The sequence below is a fragment of the Mesoplodon mirus genome (assembly GCF_964341445.2).
Source record: "Mesoplodon mirus genome assembly, chromosome: 9".
Lineage (NCBI taxonomy): Eukaryota > Metazoa > Chordata > Mammalia > Artiodactyla > Ziphiidae > Mesoplodon > Mesoplodon mirus.
Window position 1 is genome coordinate 92,087,342 of NC_138985.1, and position 9,215 is coordinate 92,096,556.

A 9,215-nucleotide genomic window follows, 5' to 3' on the forward strand; every position below is an offset into this window, starting at 1 on the left:
TACTTTCGGTAACATATTTAAGGAATCATTGCCTAGTCTATGGTTAGAAAAATATATCCCTGTGTTTTCTTATAAGAGTTTTACAGTGTTAGCTCTTACATATAAGATCTTTGATCCATTTTGAGTTAACTTTTGTATACGGAGTGAGGTATGGATCTGTTGTTAGGTGCACCTATGTTTACAATTGTCACCTTTCTGATGCATTACACTTTTATCATTATAAAATGTCACTCTTTATCTTGAGTTACTTTTTTTGTTTTAAAATCTATTTTGTCTGATGACAGTATAGCCCCCCAGTTTTCTTATGGTTGCTGTTTGCATGATAAAACTTTTTTCTATTCTTTTAGTTTAAATCTTTTTGTATCTGTAAATCTAAAGTATGTCTCTGGGACTTCCCTGGTGGTCCAGTGGTTAAGCATCCGTCTTGCAATGCAGGGGACGCCAGTTTGATCCCTGGTCAGGGAACTGAGATCCCACATGCTGCGGGGCAACTAAGCCCGCACTGCACAACTAGAGAGAAGCCCACGCACCGCAACTAAGACGTGAGGCAGCCACCAAATTAAAATAAATAAATAAATATTTAAAAAAAATCTAAAGTATGTCTCTTATAGACAGTATTTTGTTGGATCTTGTTTTAATCCATTCACGTTACTAATATAGTTGCATTTGTATTTGCCATTTTACTTGCTTTCTAAATATATCATTTCCTTTTTGTTCCTCTATTTCGCCTAGACTGCTTTATTTTGCATTAAGTGAATATTTTCTAGTATAACATTTTAATTATTCCTTTAATGAGGGTTTTTTTTTTACTGTGTTTTTTTTTCTATTTTCTTAGTAGTTACTGTAGGGCTTACCTCTGGACAGTTTACTATACTGTTTTCCTGTCCCATCCGGGTAAGTTGTCCTGGGCAGAGCGTGTGGGCGGGAAAGTTGCCTGAAGAAGGATGGCCTTGGGCGATGGGGCACAGGAGGGAGGACTGAGGCACTGAGATGGCCACAGGGTGGCAGCCCCAGTGATAGAGAGGCTGCAGGTTTTTTTTTTTGCGGTACGCGGGCCTCTCACTGTTGTGGCCTCTCCCGTTGCAGAGCACAGGCTCCGGACGCGCAGGCTCAGCGGCCATGGCTCACGGGCCCAGCCGCTCCGCGGCATGTGGGATCTTCCCGGACCGGGGCACGAACCCGTGTCCCCTGCATCGGCAGGCGGACTCTCAACCACTGCTCCACCAGGGAAGCCCCGAGGCTTCAGCTTTGATGGAGCTTTGTGGGGCTGCACAGTCCTCAGGGTCACCTCAGATTTTATGAGTCAGGACGGATGTCCAGATCCAGGAAAACGTGTGTTCTAAGGTCTGGGCGTGGCTTATTGGTGGCCCTGTGGTCAGGCTCCCCTGGTAACTGCCCCTGCTGCTCCATCCTGCACCTGGAATACCTCTCCGTGTAGACCCCGGAGCTGGTCCACAATTCCCCTCAGCCCCCAGGGACCAACAAATTGTCGGGGCAGGTCTCAGTGGGAATGGTGGCTACCCTCCTTTCCCCCATCAGCTACCACCTGCCTTACCTCCCAGGGTACTCTGAGAGCACGCACGGGTCCGAGGCCAGGCCCTGCTCCTCCCACCCAGAGGCCCGCTCTGGGGATCCTGGCTGCTGCTCTGCAGACGTGCACACTGTACGAATCAGGGTGACAGGTCCCTTGGTTTCCACCCTGCTGTGCCTCCCCTCCCCTGCAGCACCAACGCCTGACTGAGCCCTGTGAACCCAGCCTATGTCTGTGAGTGGCCCAGCTGGAGAAGGCGGGGCCTGGGGAGCAGCGTGGGGGGACGGGAGGCAGCCCTGGAGTAGGTTTCCAGTGTGAGGGAGGAGGAGAAAAGTCTTTCATCCTGCAGGACCTGCAGGCTCCCCAGTATCTGATGGCCCACCTTGCCCCCGTCCTGCCCAGCCCATGGCCTCTGCTTCTCTTGCTCAGGGTCCTGTGTAGGGCCCCAAAGGGGGTACTCTGGAAATAGTCCTTAAAGGCCTGCAAGGGTGGGGATCTTGGGAAAAATGATCCACCTTCTTCTTAGTGCCAATAGGAACAGACCCATTCCCATTCCTTCTGTCACTCATCCATTTTCAAATTTATCATTCATTCATTCATTCATTTAGGAACTCCCACCCTGGAATAGCTGGGATGCCTGGCTGTCCTTGGGAAGAAGCCTGAGGTAACCATGGGCCCAGGGTATGCTCCCAATTTCCCCATGAGAGTCCTCCCTTCCCAGTGGCTCTGGTTTCTCTCCTCTTGCCCCCTGTCCCCACCACCCTCTGCTTTTTTCTGCCCTACTTCATGCCCCAAAGCGGCTGACCTGGACCTGCATGACACAGGCTCCCTTGGCCTCTGGATTCTGGGTGGATTTGGCTAAGGGGAGGCACTGGCAAGAAATAGGAGGGTGGGAGAGTGGAAGACATAGAGCCCCTAATCTTGCACAGCCGCAGGTCCTGGAGGACAGCCACTCTGTGGGTGGTGACAGTTCCCTGCTGATGCTAGGCCTTGGGTGCCTGGAAGTTTCACAGTGGCTTTCGTAATCCTGTTCACATCTCTGCAAATGTTCTAAACTTGCCTCCGTTTAGCTCCACCTGAGTCCTACCACAACCCTGCCTCACACACCTCTTACCTGGAGCCACCCACACTGAGGGTAGCTCCTTTTTCTGTGTCCCTGGGGCAGTCAGGGAGCCTGATAGAAGTCATCAAACCCCAGAGACAATACTCAGCCTCCTGTGAGTGGGAGGAAGTCAGCAGAGGTATAGCAGGACAACCAGGGGAAGAGCCTAGATCCAGGCTGGAGGGAGGGAGAAACGGAGAGGGTAGGGGCCAGGTGCCACCCCTGTCTCTCTGTGATGAACCTGTTCTTTTGCTTTTCTTTTTTAAATTATTTAAAATTTTTATTTAAAGCTTACAGCCGTGAGTTTTGGCAAATGCAGAGAGTTGTGTGACTATCACCACAATCAAATCAAGATGCAGAACACTTGCCATCACTTCATGCTGCCGCTTTGTGGTCAAACCCTCCCCACAGTCTCACATCAATCCATCCATCCAGCTCTGTTCTCTGACCCTATGCTTCCTCCTGGGCCTGTTCCTGAGGGAGAGACAGCTGGGGAGCGGGCAGCCTCTCTCAGGGGCCACGATCATTCCCTGGCTCGTACACGGGCCACATATTTTATACAGACAACATCTCAGGGTCTGAGCATGAGGAATAAGGCCCCTAGCAGCCAGCTCCCTCTCCTCTCCCAGTGGAGAGCATGTCAGGTGGGAAGCTGGAGGCGGGGGGATAGCCCCAGGGAGCTCTGGGCTGGCAGAGTGTGGGATCTGCATGCTTCCCTGGCTTTGCCTGCCCCAGGGACTCAGTGAGGACAGCTGGCCATAGTGAGGCTGCCACCCAGAACCACCAGAACACAGGATGTGCTCTGGGGAGTGGCTACTGCTATGTTTAAATTAACATCACTTCTTCTACTATGTGCCAGGCACTGGGCTAGACCTCACCCACCCCCCGCAAACTGCTGAACAGCAGTTCTTCGCTGCTGACAGTACAGTATTAACCCCTTGTGTAAACAAGGATACTGAGACTCAGAGAGGCTGAATGCCTTACCCAAGGTCACACAGCTGGGACCTGAACCCAGGTCTGTCTGACTCTAAAGTGATCAAATATCACTCATGGTCAGGTTCAAATCCCAGTGCCTCATTTTACTAATTGCTGTGTGCCTTTGGGTAAATTGCCCAACCTTTCTGAACTTCAGTGTCTTCATCTATAAAATGAAGATAATACATATCCCTACCTTGTGCAGTTGATGGGAGAATCAAATGTGACTCCGGTGTTTGGTGGAGAGTAGGTTACATGATAAATCCTGTCATGGGTTGAATTGTGTCCCCCCCAGGTTCATGTGTTAAAGTACTAACCCCAGTACCTCTGAATGTGACCTTATTTAGAAATAGGGTCTTTGCAGATGTAATTAGTTAAGATGAGGTCATTAGGGTGGGCCCTAATCCAGTATGACTGACGTCCTTATGAAAAAAGGGAATTTGGACACAGTGACATGCACACAAGGAGAGCAACGTGTGAAGATGAAGGCAGAGATCAGGGTGATGCTTCTTCAAGCCAAGGAGCACCAGAGATAATGCTAAGAATACAAGGAAGTAAGATGAGTAACTCACTAAGTTTGCAAGGTTAGGAAGTAACTCAACTCGCTTCTTTGTAAATGGGGATATATACGAATGACGCCCATGTCACGGTGGCTGGTTGTGACAGTTAAATGCAATAATGTATGAAAAGTGCTCAGCGGTATCCTGCATGTCTTAGGGGCTCATCAATATTACCTGGTTGTATTTGCTCCTCCAGCCAGCCCAGCATGTGGCCTGCCCTCTCCAGAACACCATGCCCCGTTCCAACAGGGCCTTCACCAGCCTGGCGGTGCTTCTCCTGGCTCTTCTCCATAGCTTGGGATGGGCTGTCCCTCTGCAAGAGGCCCATGGCCTACTCTCTTTCCTGACCCCCGTGGCCCCCAAACTGCAGGAGGACGCAGGATTGAGCACACTTGCTCTCTAGACGGCCGAGTTCCGGGTGGACCCAGGATCCCTGGGCTCACCGCCCTCTTTCCCAGTCCTCTCAGGCACTCCCGTGACCTGCTACTGCAAAGCAAAGCTTTTGAAGTGAGTCAGGGGGTGACGAGGAAGCCCCCATAAGTTCTTTCCTACCTGAGCAGGTGTCCCCTTCTTCTTCCCATCTCACCCCAACCTCCACCCCCGGTGATGGCCCCTGGACAAGCTGTCAGGTCATGTCAGCCTCCCTGCAGCTTTGGAAGTGCTGCTCCAGGAGAAAGGGAGGAGAATAGGCTGAAAGAAATAGGGGAGACTGGTCCTCAGACTAGCACAGATCGGTGGAGACTCCTGGGTCCTGCATGCCCACCAGCACCCTTATGCCCCAGTCGGCCTGGCACAGGGGGCCTGGGTGGGCATCAGAGCTCCAGCTGGCTCCTGACTTGAAAAACTCTGAAACACTGAGATTCCAGGACACTGGCCTGGTCAGAACTCCCTCTAGACTCCCCTCTAGCAAGTCCTGACACCCTCCTTCTCTAGGAGGACCCAAGAGAGCAGAGTGGTCCTGCTCTAGGAGCCCCCACGGGGTCCTTCAGCCCTCAGGGCTCTCTGCTTTCTTGACTTTTTGCCCCCAGCATCAGAGGCCACAGAAGCAGCAGAGCAGCCTGAGGGAGCCCCATCTGGGGCCCCCAGGTCTGACTCTTACAGGGTGGTAGTCCTGGCCCAGGGGTAACTGGCTGGCAAGAACCAAACACCTGTTCCCACAGCTCTGTTGGCTCCTGGCCCCCAAGAGCTCCTTCTCCTGCTTCTACCACATACATGACATCCTCAGGCCACAACCCCCAGCCAGCCCACCCCTTAGGAGGCCAGAGAGGGGCAGCTGGGACATCCCCCTCCCATGGTGAAGTGTTGAGAGGCCACGTGGGATGACTATCATGCCCCCTGCCCCCTCCCATAACCTCACACCTCATTCCAGGCCAGGGAGTGCCTCCTCTGGACTCCCAGAGCCATCCCCAGAGTCCCCTCCCATCCAGGGTGGTTCTCTCATCTTTCCACCATCCTGAGGTCCAAATGTGAGCTGAGAAGAGCCCCCCCCCCATGCCCTTGGGCTGACCCTGCCATCCTGGACTCAACTGAGTCCCTCCTCCTTTCCCACCTTAGAGGCACAACAGTCCTGCCCCAGGGGGGATCCCGAGCCCTGGTTCTAAGTTGCAGGGGCTTGAGATGAATCTAGCTGATAAGCCACGGGGCCCCCTGCATCCCACATCAATGACAGGTGGTCCTCGTGCATCTGGATGGGATCCCTCTCCCCGGTGGGGGCACCTATGGACTCTGGGCTTCAACCAAGTCTGTTTGGGACAAGAGAGGACACTGAAGTCCACAGCTGGTTCTTGCAGGACTGGGGTGGCCTCTGTCCCCACAAAGCAGGGGCTCAGCCATTCCCATTGCAGGAGCCCTGGAAGACTGCGGTTTCCAGGTGGGACTTCCTCCTCTTCCTTTTCCTCCTTGTCCAAGTGCTGCATGCTCTCAAGTGAGTCCTCCACACAGGCGGGAAGGATGGAGGCTCTGGCCCCAGCCCCTTCCTTGATAAAGCCCAGTACTGGGGAGGGAAGTGGTTTGAGCAAAACACTGAGCTAAGTAGATTTTAGGAGTGTCTGAATCAGACCAAGGGTAATTGCGGGGGCAGAGTGGGGAGATGAGGATCTGGGCAAGAGGCATCCTGGTGTCGTGGTGGAAGATACAAGTGGGGGAAGAATCAGCAGAAGGACCAATGACGACTGCACTGAGAGGCAGGGCAGGGGCGAGGCAGCGCGGGATGTGGGAGGATGCTTAAGGCACCGAGCTGAGCTAGGAGCGAAATCCCAGGGCATTTATTTACAGTGGATGGTGAGAAACCCAGGCAATAGTGAAACCTCAGGATCTGAGAGTTTAAGTAAAGAAGACATGCAGAGACTGGAGTTTCTGAGGTGTACCTGAGTGTTTCAGGGACGGCTGGAGCTCTGGGTCCAAGGTCCAGAGCAGAATCCATGGGAAAGGGGGTGGGAGCCAGATTGCCGAGGATTAGGGAGAGGAGAGGGGCTGACCACGAAGGAAAAGGGAAATAGCATTTGTTCTCAACAGGGTTAAGGGAGCACAGAGCCAGGACCTGGGATGGACAAGGGTGTCTGTGTAGCTTCCTGGGACACAGGCCATTTGAAGAGATAGAGTGCAGATTTGGAAGGGGGTGGGGTGTGATATGAGGTCTAGAGGCATCTGCGTGACAGTGCTGGCCAAGCGGGGGACTTCCAGCTCACAGCTCAGAATACTCTGAGGAGGCAGCGTTTAGTAAGAAAGGGGAAGGAAGCCCCAGCTGTGGCGTCCTGGGCATCGGTAGCAGTGAAGCTGCCACTTTCGCGTGTCAGATGTGGTATTATGTGCTTTACAGGCAGGAGCCAGAGTGGCCGCGTAAAACCCTAAGTCAGATCATGTGGCGCCTCTGCTCTGACTGTGCAACAACCCACGAAGTGCCCCGCCCCCCCAATTTTGTTACTGAAGCATTTATTGTCTAGCTCACTCCATAGAATGGGAGCTCCAGGAAGGCAGGGTGTTTAGACAAAGTAGACTTTGCTTTGCCGCTTTCTCCTGGTACATAGGAGGTGCTCACTGAGCATTTGTTAAATTTAGGCCTCACAGTCCATCTGTGACCGTGATGTTATCATTCTCACCTTACGGGCAGGAAATGGGGCTTCCAAGAGAGTCCGAGCTTTGCTCAAAGTCACACAATTCCCGAGTGGTAGAGCCAGGGTGTGACTCAGCCCTGTTGGAGTCCAGAGCCCAGTGCCTAGCCAGCAAGTTCCCAGAAACGGGAGGACATCTGAGGACCAGGCCAGCCTGGGTAAGCCCGACAGCCCAGACTGAGGAGATGGGTCTCCTGGATGGGAGGTACTGGGGGCAAAGCCAGCTGTCATCTGCCCAGGCCTGTGTTGAGGGGGGCAGGTCCAGAGTTGGGAGGGGGTCTTGTCCAGCTGCCTGCTGGATCTCTTACCTTCTCTCCCCACCACTCACTCTGAGCTTCTTTCAGTTCCCTTTGGTGATGTGGCTCCCCCATCCCCATACACAGATGCACACAAATGGTGGCTTCTACAGGAATCAGGCCTCTCACCACACCCTCAGTCTGATGCCCCGGCCAGGGGAAGTTGGGGCAGGGGCTGTCTCACCACTGGGAATAAGAAGCCTGGATACACGTCTCTGCTGAGGCTCCTGGGGCTGTGGAGGTCGAGTCTCCTCGTTCCCCGTGTACCCCGGTCCCACTGCGGGGAACTGGGAGTGATCACACGGGGGTCACCAGTGTAGTCTCACTTCCCCTTTGCTTGTACTTCAAGCTCAAGGGCAGTGCCCCTTCTTCTACACACAGCCCCATGAATGGTTCTTGACAAAGTTCAGAGACCCTAAGGGTGGGAGGCCTCACCTGAAGACACGGGATCGTGGGGAGGAGTGCAGAATCCTAGTCTCACGCTCCCTTAAGCTGTGTGTGGTGCATCTAACAATAAAAGAAGGCTCCTCTTGACTATTGCTCCAGATATATTTTCTAGTCCAACATAGAATACTTTCTATTAAGCACAACTAACCTCCAATGAAAAAGGTTCGTATTTTAGGGGCAACCATTTTCAAGTAAATAGCAGTTTCATATTTAAAGAAAGAAATACAAAACAATCTCCCTATCCTCATTTTCTGCATCCACACTTTAAATTTTAAAAATATAAAATAGTGAAAGATTCAGCAGATACAAATAATAAAATACATATAATTATATTCCCTTTTATATTAGGGCTATGCAAGAGTGGGGGAGAGGGAGAGAGATGCAGGAGAGAAGAAAAACAGACAACACATAAAGAGTCATGATACAGATCAGGGGTAAAGACCAACCTAGGTATTCCTGCAGAGATGGAGAGGGGAGGGGAAGGTCAAAGTTCTGATTCATCAACTAATACGGCTGTATTTGTTAAAAAATACAGGCTCTAAACGTTAAAGTGCAAATAGTGTTTTTTAGAACTTATGTATTTTAGTTTCTACCTAAAATTTAATCAACTGACGTAAATTTCCTTCGTTTAAAAATATTTTAATTAAAAATTACTATAGAAAATAGAAGACAAAAAGACAGGAGTGGTCCCTGAGTAAGCTGATTCCAGTGGGAGTCAGACATTAAAATCCTAAGTGAAAACCAGCGAGGATGAGCCTCAGAGGCCAGGAACCCGACCTAGGAAGGGAAGTCAAGCTAGGAAGGGAAGCTTCCCAAAGGAGGTGATGCTGAGACAACATTTGAAGACGAGCAGGAGTTCCCAAGCGAAGAATGCTCCTGAAGAGGGAACAGGATGTGTGAAGGTTGAGGCCAGCGAGGAGGTCCACGTGTGGAACTGAAAAGCGTTCAGAACGGCAGACGGGTAGTCAAGATAGCGGTGAGTGAAGAGGTGGGACAAGCGACCAAGGAGCTGACCCTGAGAGGCCCGGAAGGTGATCAGGGAGGGGACCTGGGGCAGGCAGGTGCGAAGGTTGAGAATTAGAAAGGAACAGAGTAGCCTGAGGACCCCTGTCTGCAGGCACGTCGTGGAGGGGGTGTCTGAGTCTGGGTGCCAGCGACCCTCGGCTGGGTGCCAGTGACCCTCGGTAGAGTTCG